Source organism: Schistocerca piceifrons, chromosome 8 (genome assembly GCF_021461385.2).
Source record: "Schistocerca piceifrons isolate TAMUIC-IGC-003096 chromosome 8, iqSchPice1.1, whole genome shotgun sequence".
NCBI lineage: Eukaryota > Metazoa > Arthropoda > Insecta > Orthoptera > Acrididae > Schistocerca > Schistocerca piceifrons.
The window spans coordinates 85,264,512-85,277,326 of record NC_060145.1 but is presented as its reverse complement, the minus strand read 5'-3'; positions in this window follow the sequence as shown (position 1 = coordinate 85,277,326).

Below are 12,815 nucleotides of genomic sequence, written 5' to 3'. Positions count from 1 at the left end.
GCTATACAGTAAGCAAAGATGTTAATTTAGAAAATGCAAATAATTCCTACCACTGCGCCAATTCGCTGTCCCGCCGTGCCAGTCTCGCTGTTGAAGCTCTTTGAACGGTACTGGACTAGTTTATCCTGGGGCTGAGGTACGAACACGTTCCATGCAAAACACTGGACGCCCAAGTAGTGATGTACTCAGTAGCGTGGTGTCAGTTTTGCTTCAAACTCTCACTTTTCACGCAATGTGTGCTTCGGTCCTCACAGCAATTAATTTTACAACAGATAGTCCGTTTACAGTTCAAATTCTGTAAATTCGAAAGACGAAAGATGGCTAAAGACTTTTCACAATACCACCCATATTACCGACGTAGTTCACAGGCTCTACTCAGCCTAAATAAACATGATAATTGCTCAGTATACTGGCTTAGCGAACTTACGTCATACTTCGGTTTAGTGATAAGTGGTTCTTTCACGTAGTTTATTTGTTTCTATTTATCCGTTCTTCTGGGTTGTTCCACAGCCGAATTTTTAGCTACTGAATGCTCTTTCTTGCTGCCTTCTCCCTTGCAATCTTTTCCACATGGTACCCTCTTCTTCCTTAATATCTTCAGAATCCGTGTGCTCCTTTAAAACCTAGTATTCCGCTGCAGAGAACACTGCAACAATAGGTTTCTGAAAACTTCTGTAACCTGTTCGTTTCGGTATAACCAAACAACTTCCCCCAACTCATTGCTGTCATTTTCTCCTCTACATAAAACCTTCTCGCTATCATCACAAGAACTTGACTCCTTTTCTTCGAAATTATCGTAGTTTTCACCATTTAAAAGACGCTCCCTATCCAACCATCGTTACTCTACTAAGTCCTAGCATCGACTGACCCCTTTCATTTCTCAGTTCCTCCGTAACAAACATTTTGCTCAGGTAAAACTTTTCCCACCAGAGCAACGAATTCTTGTGATTGTAGTGATGTCCTTATTTGTTCATCAACTGAGTAAAGTTCCGCACAATTAATTACATCAAGAAAATAAGCCTTTCATCTAATTTCCGCACATTGAAACAGAACACATAGTAGATTCATTCGGAGTGCAGTATTCGGTAGAAGTCACGATGTTCTTGTATATCCATTAGCTGAATCATATCTATGTTATCCTCTTTCTTCTCTTTGGTGACTGAAAGCGACGACTGATCCAAGATCGGTGGCTGATCATGGTCAAGTAACTCAAGTCTGTGGAAACACTGGATGAGAATTCCACGGACGCAGAAAATTGCGTGAAAACTTTGCGCACAGTGAAACAGGGTCATCGTGGGGCACTTTAAGATACTTGAAGTCTGTTATATTCACTTAGCGTCTTATTAGTCCAGCCATCTTGCACTGACAGTCTTTGAAGTCTTGTTCACTCAAATCAGTCACAGAGAACGGTTTTTTCATCCGAGGTTTGGCTCTCACATGTGTCCTGTCTTCAGGAACCATAGGTATATACAGCTCTGTGTGACGCTCAGTGAAGACAAAGCCCCGATTACGTGCTAAGAAGCTATGGCTGATTTCTAGTGTATTTCTGTAAAATACCTACTACGAATCAACTACATACGTACGGAAACAACGCACCAATTTTCTGTATATAGACTGAAGCAGCGAGGGAAAATTCATACCTAGACCTTGAATCGAACTCGGGTCTTCCGCTTGCTAGGCAGGTGCATTAGCTACTAAATCATCTTGCCACAGCGATTAGCATAACTTCACGGATTACCCTTACACGCATCCTTCCTCGTTCCAAATTGTGACTGCCGCCCCAGTCTAAAATATAACTGTACGATATCAGTGAAGTCTCTGAAATTGTGTCATTTCATTGGTAAGTACCTGCACCTGGATTTCGGGCTGTATCACCCATTTACGCTCGATGTTGAGGCATTACTGCAGAACGTAGACAGCCGCGGTCATTCTGTTCGTGCGTAAGGGGGAATTTGAAGTAGAATGAGGCGGCAGTGAGATTTCGGATCGAGGAGGGAGGGGTGGCAGGTTAATCCGTGGAGCTGTGTGAACCATTGTCCCACTGTGGCTTGGTGGCTAACACACCTACGTAGTAAGTCGGAGATCCAAATTCGGTTCCCGGTCTTCGTACAGATTTTCACTTGCTGCTTCAGTCTATATACTATGGGACCAGCTGGACTGTGCCGCAGACGGAAGAAACTCCCGCTCACTCCCCCCTCCCTCCCCACTGCTAACAAGTGAAACTCCCCTCGCTACATTTCTACACTGAAGAGCTAATATCGTGAAGGGCGTCCGCGAGCACGCAGAAGTGCTGCAACTCGATGTGGCATGTACTCGACTAAAGTCTCAGGTAGTGCTGGAGGGAACTGACACCATGACACCATGAGGCTGTCGCCTGTCACGTGCTACTGTCGTAAGCGTCTGTGGAAAATGGTTGAACAATGCTAAAACTCCAGAATGAGGTTTTCACACTGCAGCGGAGTTTGCGCTGATATGAAACTTCCTGGCAGATTAAAACTGTGTGCCGGGTCGAGACTCGAACTCGGGAAATTTAGCCGGCCTAAGTGGCCGAGCGGGTCTAGGCGCTACAGTTTGGAACCGCGCGACCGCTACGGTCGCAGGTTCGAATCCTGCCTCGGGCATGGATGTGTGTGATGTCCTTAGGTTAGTTAGGTTTAAGTAGTTCTAAGTTCTAGGGGACTGATGACCTCAGTAGTTAAGTCCCATAGTACTCAGAGCCATTTCAACCATTTTTTTTTTCGGGACCTTTGCCTTTGGCGAACAAGTGCTCTTCCATCTGAGCTACCCAATCTTGACTCACGCCCCGTCCTCACAGCTTTATTTCCGCCAGTACCTCGTCTCCTACTTTCCAGATTAGATTAGTACTTGTTCCATAGATCATGAATACGACACTTCGTAATGATGTGGAACGTGTCAGGTTAATAAAAGGTGTCTATACAAGATATTACATTAGACAAAATATTACATGACACTCAATATTTTTTTTTTATTACCCGCTTACTATATCCAAAAATTCATCTAATGAGTAGAAGGAGTTGCCATTAAGAAATTCTTTTAATTTCCTTTTAAATGCTATATGGCTATCTGTCAAACTTTTGATGCTATAGGTAAGTGACCAAAGACTTTTGTGGCAGCATAATTTACCCCCTTCTGAGCCAAAGTTAGAATTAACCTTGATTAGTGAAGATCATCTTTTCTCCTAGTGTTGTAGTCATGTACACTGCTATTACTTTTGAAATCGTTCGGATTGTTAATAACAAAGTTCATAAGTAAATATATACATATGTATTTACTTACTTACGAACTTTGTTATTAACAATACGAACGAATTCAAAAGTATATATATATATATATATATATATATATATATATATATATATATATATATATATATATAATGTGAGGCTACAGTGAAGATTTCTAGTTCTTTAAATAAGTGTCTGCAGGATGATCTTGGATGAGCTCCAGCAATTATTCTGATTACACGCTTTTATGCAATGAACACTCTTTTACTCAATGATGAGTTACCCCAGAATATGATGCCATACGAAAGCAGAGAATGAAAATAGGCGCGGTAAGCTAATTTACTCAGATGTATATCGCCAAAATTTGCAATGATCCTAATAGCATAAGTTGCTGAACTCAAACGTTTCAGCAGATCCTCAGTGAGTTTTTTCCAGTTCAACCCCTCGTCAATGCATACACCTAGAAATTTTGAATATTCGACCTTAGCTTCCGATTTCTGATCGAAGTCTATATTTATTAATGGTGTCATTCCATTTACTGTGTGGAACTGTATATACTGTGTTTTGTCAAAGTTTAATGAGAACCCATTTGGAGAGAACCACTTAATGATTTTCTAGAAAACATCGTTTACAATTTCAAAGTTAATTCTAGTCTGTTCGGTGTGACAGCTATACTCGTATCATCGGCAAAAAGCACCAGCATTGCATCTTCGTGAATATAGAATGGGAAGTCATTAATATATATTAAGAACAGCAGAGGACCCAAGACCGAACCTTGCGGCACCCCATTCTTGATTGTTCCCCAGTTTGAGAAATCACCAGTTTTTTGCATATTATGTGAACGGTTTATTTCAACTTTCTGCACTCTTCCAGTTAGGTATGATTTAAACCATTTGAGCACCGTCCCATTCATACCACAATACTTGACCTTATCTAGAAGTATTCCATGATTTACACAATCAAAAGGTTCCACAAAAAATCCCAACGGGTGACTTCCGGTTACTCAGAGCATTTAATATTTCATTAGTGAAAGTATATATAGCATTTTCCGTTGAAAAACCCTTCTGGAAACCAAACTGTCATTTTGTTAAAACTTTATTTTTACAAAGGTGTGAAGCTACTCTACTTCACAGAAGCTCTCCTGCGAACCTCGCAGAACTAGCACTCTTGGAAGAAAGGACGTTTGGAAGGTAGGAGACGAGATACTGACGGAAGTAAAGCCGTGAGTCGTGCTTGGGTAGCTCAGATGGTGGAGCACTTTCCCGCGAAAGGCGAGGTCCGGAGTTGGAGTCTCGGTCCGGCGCACAGTTTTAATCTGCCGGGAAGTTTCATATTAGCGCACACTCCGCTGCAGAGTGACAACCTCATTCACGTAGACAGGTTGATTGCAGACTATCAACTAGTATCCGTCTATCCATCGCACGGGCGTCACTGCCAATGACGGAGAACCAGCTTTCACCAGAAAACGCATCAAGAATTTACCTTGCCCTCGAATGAGCTCTCTCTTGACACCACTGAAGTCCCGAATGGCGGTGGCTTGGGGTCACGCTACGGGGAATCCGGCTCAGAGCTGTTCTTGAAGTAACCGATTTGTAACAGTTCGTTGTGTCACTGTGGTACCAGCTGCTACCCCAATACTGCTGCAGATACAATACGATGTGCCGGAGTCATGCACTGAACATTATGGTCCCCCCCCTCGGTAGTGTATCGTGGCCGTCCATATTCCCGTCTTCTAGCGACCGTACCTTCTCGTGGACACCGCTGTAAGCAATCATGCACAGTGGCTACAATCCTGCCAAGCCTTTCTGCAACATTGCAGAAGGGACATTAAGCTTCTCGCAGCTCTATTACACGTCCTTCTTCAAACTCAGTAATGTCTTGATTGGTGTCTCTGTCGCCTGAACAACATTCTTGACTAACTTCGGCTCACCACGTCCAGTCTCGAAGGCTGGTACAGCGTGTATTGAAAGCAATGGTGGTTTGTATTCCCGTAGTGCAGCTATGGGGCGACTGATGCAAAATTAAAATAGACATCGTCTGTCAGATGTAGAAACACGCCTGTCATCTTTCGTCTATGTCCCACAACTCCTTCTTGGAGTTAGAATTTTTTCCGTCAGTGGATTTGTTGGAAAATATATGTACGAGAAAACAGAGAACCTAAAACTTTTCTCTCTCCCTCCCTCTCTCTCCCTCTCTCCCTCCCCGAACATGTCCGGCCCCGGTAGCTGAGTGGTCAGTGTGACGGAATGTCAATCCTAAGGTCCCGGGTTCGATTCCCGGCTGGGTCGGAGATTTTCTCCGCTCAGGGACTGGGTGTTACGTTGTCCTCATCATTATCATTTCATCCCCATCGACTTGCAGGTCGCCGAAGTGGCGTCAACTTGAAGGACCTGCACCAGGCGAACGGTCTGCCCGACGGGAGGCCCTAGCCACACGACATTTCATTTCCCCGAACATGTTGACAATACGCTCTCTATTGAAGGAGAGGATGAGGTTGTGGATAAACTGACAGAGAAGTTGCGTCAACGATACGACGAAAGTCTTTCGTCTCCTCCGGAATGAACTTATGTCTTTGTGTCAGACGCAAGTTACGGAGTATTTTATTCGACAGGAATTTAGCTGAAGATCGTACGTGTTGCTAACAGTTGGAGGAAGTGATACTGAAACACTTTTGAAACTCCTGATTTTTCATACTAGTTTCCTCGCAGATGGTAAAGAGGATAAATCTAGATTCTCACCATGAGTCAGCTGTCAACAGCTGCCACGTTACAGAAACTCGCTGAATCGTCATGAACTGTGAACATCCGTGGCTAACAATAAACTACCGATGTCATGCTCACAGGGCTACTGAGACGGGTGATCTAGCTTTGAACTGTGTACGTTATCTTGGATAATACGCTTGAGTGCCTCTCTCGTGGAACCCCGATGGAAACGTTCTTATCGCACGCTATTAGCACGTGTCTGGACGGCAGTAAGTTATCATCTGTTTCCCTGTCGTTTTAATGCAGCTCAACGGTGCTATAACAAATGATCTGTTTCTTGATACTACAGTTTGTGTTAATGCCACTGTTACTTTAAGAGGTTGTCCTTCAGGATATTGTGGGTAGCATTTAAAAGATACTTTGTACGCAAAGGTGAGATGTAGCGAGTTCTGCCGTTTACAAAAGTAACAGTACAACACATAGAGCAAGAAGCACTTATGTTCCATATCAATGATCGCACCTAGTCTCATTTAGAGGTGCAAAAAGAAAGTTACTGTAATAGTGGAAACAAAAGATGGACACGACAAATAATCTACAATCTATAGCTTTGCTAACACTTCTGGTATGGATGTATATCATTTGTAATTTTTGTAGACGTTCTTATTACCATACACTGCGCAGTCTTCCAGTTAAGTTAGACAACACGGGGCATTAAATCTGATAAATAATCAGTAGTATTAAACTGTGTGCATAAATGTCACACTATTTAGCCAAAGATCGGAGCTGAAAATTTGCGCGATCTTCGAGGTTGAAGCGGTACCAAATCTGCTACAAACGGTTGACGAATTTCCTCCAGTCCTTATTGTTAATGTAGCTGATATTCGTCCAACACGAGCGTGAAATGGGAACTGATACATTCCAAAACATTGCATACAATATTCCGTAAGATTCCGTAATATTCTCTAGTAATATAACTACGTTTCTAGCACGTATAACTTAAGAACAACAAAACTTGTAGTTACATATGAAATTAATGTTTGACACCTTTTTGTCACAATATTTCAAATCCATCCTCTCGTGCGTTCATCAAACCTCCCGCACAGTGGGTATCTGCTTAGACGAAACCGACTTCCAGTGAAAATTTAATCAATATTACTGAAATATAAGGCGTTAAATAGCCGTATGTTGTATACCAACATACTTACATTTCCATTAAAAACTAGTGTTCATAACAAAAACTAGGGATTATTTTGTTTCGTAAATTTTTAGCTTCAAATCGTTTGCTAAAATTCACTCTGTAAATAAGGGAACTGTTATCACGCCTCGCCGCGATTGACATCTATCTTAAGCTCAACACTCATCTCTTCTTTCAATATTTGAAACACCTACATGTGTAGCAAGCGTGACTACTGTGTGCCAGGGGTAAGAGGCTACCAACACATTCTAAGGTGCACTATGTGCCATGCGTTTATTGTAATACTTTTTGTAAATTGCTCTGAAACTACTGTTGTAACTAAGCAATTGAATTTTTTGATCACAGGATGATCTGAGGATGGTACTGTGCACGGAAACCGGTGGCCAGGAGGTAAATTAAATAAATTTACACTTTAGACACGAACAGATGCTTTTTCAGTACTATATTGGTCGCTGTTCCACCGACAATATGTCGTGAATAAGTATTATAAAAAGAGGTCAGTAAATTCGAATTTTTATTTCATAGCTCCATCAAAATATTTTTGTCTGTGGCCGACGAAAAGTATTTCTCTTGCTGTAGGCCTTGATAACAATTCTTCTCTCAAAGAGGAAACTTGTTATTTTCTTTTGTGTAACGTTTTGGTTCAAATGGCTCTGAGCACTATGGGACTTAACATCTGAGGTCATCAGTCCCCTATAACTTAGAACTACTTAAACCTAACTAACCTAAGGACATCACACACATCCATGCCCGAGGCAGAATTCGAACCAGCGACCGTAGCGGTCGCGCGGTTCCAGAATGAAGCGTCTAGAACCACTCGGCCACAGTGGCAGGCTTGCAACGGTTTCACTGAATGGAAAATTAAGACGCATTTACCGCACATTGGAATAGTTCATTTGCCCACAGTCGAACTATAATCAAAATTAAAGATTTACCTTTTAAAATAATAGGAATCCATCCTCAACTGTATTTCCATGCTCGAGTCAATTAGTCGTCCCTACATTTATATAAATTTAGTACGCAAATTTTATGTTCTCTCTTTTACAAACGAATTAGGAGATATCAGCCTTTAATTTCTTGCGACGATGGGGAATGACTACTCGCTGTAATTGGTGGAGAAAGTGAGTCATATCCTTTTTACAGATAAATTCAGGATTGTGTTAACCGATTACGTGAAACGATAGAAAACCTAAATGTCCTTAACCGGACGGGGATTTGAACCGCTAAACTCCAGGACACGCACCCAGTCGACAGCGGTAAGCACAGTGACTGGGATACAAGGACGGAAACGGACCTCCAATAGCCGTGGAATTTGCAAACATTCCTGTAGTACAGAGTAGCGCAAATAATTGTGGCCAGGAGGAGTGGATACGATTGAACGTGAATGTATGCATACAATCACACGAATAGGATGGAGCAGGTGCCCATACAGCCGGCCGAAACTTCGAGCATATTTACACAATCTTCGCGCCTGATAGAGTTGTCAGCAGAGGTGAGCCTTGTCGCTGCCCCAGCTGGCCACCCAAGTCACCTGATCTGTCAGTGTGCGCTTACTTTCTGTGGGAAGCCCTCAACTTAAGACGTATCGTGACAACCCTCACAGTCCTCGAGAACTGCAGCAAAACATTTCAGATGATACTGCTGCAATTCCAGCAGCCCAGACTCGATCCGCCTTCAACATCTTTCTGACCTGGGTCGCAAAAGTGCCAAGAACTGATTGGTGGTCACCTACTGTAGTCAGCTTAGTAGAGTATATATGATGTGTTTCTTTGTACCCTGGGAATCTGTTCTCCGTACCAATTTTAATTCTCCCTCCCCGTATAAGGAGCAATCAAAAACTTTCTGTTTGAGGGCGTTGCTTCAGTGTATATGCAACGTAGCGTGGCTCCGGTGCTGGTATTTAAGCACAGACATATAGGCAAGGTATTAGTGTGGCACATTTGTTTCCGACACATGTGCGGTAGATGTGGAAACGTGAACAATGGCGATGCTGTGACCAAATGCATCCAAACAGGACTGGCGTATTGATATTCTTTTCTTGGCTGCAGAAGAAAAAATCCGACAGGCATCGATCGGAGATTGAAAAATGCATATGGGTGACCCTGTCCGTCGAAAACCATCGTCGCGGAACGATGCGCTAGTGGGTGCTGCTGCTTTATGGTATCGTTCGTTCCCATATCGTAAACATCGAAACGCAGAAGTTACCGCTACTCAAATGAGCGCACGCAGGCACACGCCCTATTGACCTAATCCCTCCCCATGCGACTATCACGTCTTCTCTCCCTTAAAAATGGAAAATGCTCTCAAAGAGTCGATGACTCCAGACAGACGTGGATGAACAGCAGACGATTACGGACGCCTTCTTTCAGCGGGACAGTGTGTTTCACCAAACAGTATTGTCCATCGTGGTGGGTCGGTGGGATGCATGTCTCAATGAACACGATGATGTGCCTGATTGGTATACCGATTCTGGGTTGTATGGCCTTCGAAGTTTTATATCGCCCCATATACTTTAGCTGCCTTTGCTACGCTGGGGCGCTGGGCGCTATGCAATCGCATGTAAGGCACATACCCGAAAATCGTACTATTGACACTCTCCTTTAACCATTAGGCGCCGGCCGTTGTGAGGTCTGGAACCGCAATAACGCTACGGTCGCAGGTTCGAATCCTGCCTCGGGCATGGATGTGTGTGATGTCCTTAGGCTAGTTAGGTTTAACTAGTTCTAGGGGATTGATGGCCTCAGATGTTAAGTCCCATAGTGGTCAGAGCCATTATTATCCTCTAGGCATAAATAGGTTATTATTAGGAATATTCCCAAATATATCTGAATCGACGCAATGTTCCATCCGCAAAGTAATTATTACTGCTGCGTATCCATGGAGTGCGTATCCGTGCAGACATCTGTGAATGTAGCGTCTTGCTATACCGATCATAAGGATTAGAAGATCACTGTTTTGAAACTACATTGCGGTGCGTAAGTAAGAAATTTGGCTCTGTAACGGTGCAAATACACCCCTGGAAATGGAAAAAAGAACACATTGACACCGGTGTGTCAGACCCACCATACTTGCTCCGGACATTGCGAGAGGGCTGTACAAGCAATGATCACACGCACGGCACAGCGGACACACCAGGAACCGCGGTGTTGGCCGTCGAATGGCGCTAGCTGCGCAGCATTTGTGCACCGCCGCCGTCAGTGTCAGCCAGTTTGCCGTGGCATACGGAGCTCCATCGCAGTCTTTAACACTGGTAGCATGCCGCGACAGCGTGGACGTGATCCGTACGTGCAGGTGACGGACTTTGAGCGAGGGCGTATAGTGGGCATGCGGGAGGCCGGGAGGCCGGGTAGACGTACCGCCGAATTGATCAACACGTGGGGCGTGAGGTCTCCACAGTACATCGATGTTGTCGCCAGTGGTCGGCGGAAGGTGCACGTGCCCGTCGACCTGGGACCGGACCGCAGCGACGCACGGATGCACGCCAAGACCGTAGGATCCTACGCAGTGCCGTAGGGGACCGCACCGCCACTTCCCAGCAAATTAGGGACACTGTTCCTCCTGGGGTATCGGCGAGGACCATTCGCAACCGTCTCCATGAAGCTGGGCTACGGTCCCGCACACCGTTAGGCCGTCTTCCGCTCACGCCCCAACATCGTGCAGTCCGCCTCCAGTGGTGTCGCGACAGGCGTGAATGGAGGGACGAATGGAGACGTGTCGTCTTCAGCGATGAGAGTCGCGTCTGCCTTGGTGCCAATGATGGTCGTATGCGTGTTTGGCGCCGTGCAGGTGAGCGCCACAATCAGGACTGCATACGACCGAGGCACACAGGGCCAACACCCGGCATCATGGTGTGGGGAGCGATCTCCTACACTGGCCGTACACCACTGGTGATCGTCGAGGGGAGACTGAATAATGCACGGTACATCCAAACCGTCATCGAACCCATCGTTCCACCATTCCTAGACCGGCAAGGGAACTTGCTGTTCCAACAGGACAATGCACGTCCGCATGTATCCCGTGCCACCCAACGTGCTCTAGAAGGTGTAAGTCAACTACCCTGGCCAGCAAGATCTCCGGATCTGTCCCCCATTGAGCATGTTTGGGACTGGATGAAGCGTCGTCTCACGCGGTCTGCACGTCCAGCACGAACGCTGGTCCAACTGAGGCGCCAGGTGGAAATGGCATGGCAAGCCGTTCCACAGGACTACATCCAGCATCTCTACGATCGTCTCCATGGGAGAATAGCAGCCTGCATTGCTGCGAAAGGTGGATATACACTGTACTAGTGCCGACATTGTGCATCCTCTGTTGCCTGTGTCTATGTGCCTGTGGTTCTGTCAGTGTGATCATGTGATGTATCTGACCCCAGGAATGTGTCAATAAAGTTTCCCCTTCTTGGGACAATGAATTCACGGTGTTCTTATTTCAATTTCCAGGAGTGTATGTGGTGACCGGCGAAGTCACCTTTGGGCTCGGCCATGCTTAGCTATTGACCCATGCAAGTAAAAAAAGAATAAATAAATAAAAAAAATGAGACAGCTCTGAAGTTCATGTGAGGTGGTTCACGATGTCTCAGTGACCAAATTTCACTACAATTTTGCCTAACCCCCCCGTCACATGATGGGAAGATCCTCGTAACTCCTTTCACTCATTTCTTTTGACACCTCTGCGATGGATGTTATTGCCCAGAGTCCAGCGTTGAAATCAATCGGTTTTCTTATGGTTTTCCCTGGAAAACGTTTCACACACAACGCCTCTCTGAATCGACCAGAAATGGCACAACGGTTGTCAATGAAATCACCCCTTACTCTTGGGCGTTGATTTTCAAATATTTATCGGTCGAAACCGACAGATTTCAGTGTACTCGGCAACAGGAAGACGTTCTTGGCATACCTTGACAGAGCTGACACCCTCGGACGTTCAACCATTCTTCAACGACACTGTGCGGCTGGATCCGCACTGTACGTCATCGCATCACTTTAAGAGTGCAACACGACTGCAATTTTTGCTCCAATGTACGGGTTGGAATCACAGCAGGCCGTTCAGTCCTTTTATATGAAATCTGAATGTGATCCCTAATAGCACAGTGTTCTTTCTTTCCATCCACCTGTAGCGGGATCACGGAGGTGTGCAACACTGACACATGCGTGAATAAAACAGCAAAGGGTCCTTCTAAGGTCACCAGCAAGAGGTCTTGTGACGATCTTTCGATCGCGTGACACGGACGCGGTGGCGTTGGGCAGAACTGCGGTGAAATTTGGTGCCAAAATGACATCATTAACCTACCTTGCGGCTCACATCAAGTTCTAAGTTGTGGCCTTTTTTCGCATCTGTCGACACTTTGCTGTTTGAAGCGTCGCCGAGACAGAAGGTGACGTCGCTGGTATCCATGCTTCGGCGCCGTTGCAGAAGAACGTTGTGGCCACCTTTTAGTGAAATTTCGGTTTCATCCTTTAAAATCGGATACAGTTTCGGGGTTTCGATGTAGTGATCCTATAAAATGTGAAAAAGAAAATACAGAAAAATATATTTCGTGACTCTAAGGCAATTTACTACAGTTTTACTTAAAAATTTCATATATCCACATATACAGGGTGTTACAAAAAGGTACGGCCAAACTTTCAGGAAACATTCCTCACACAGAAATAAAGAAAAGATGTTATGTGGACATGG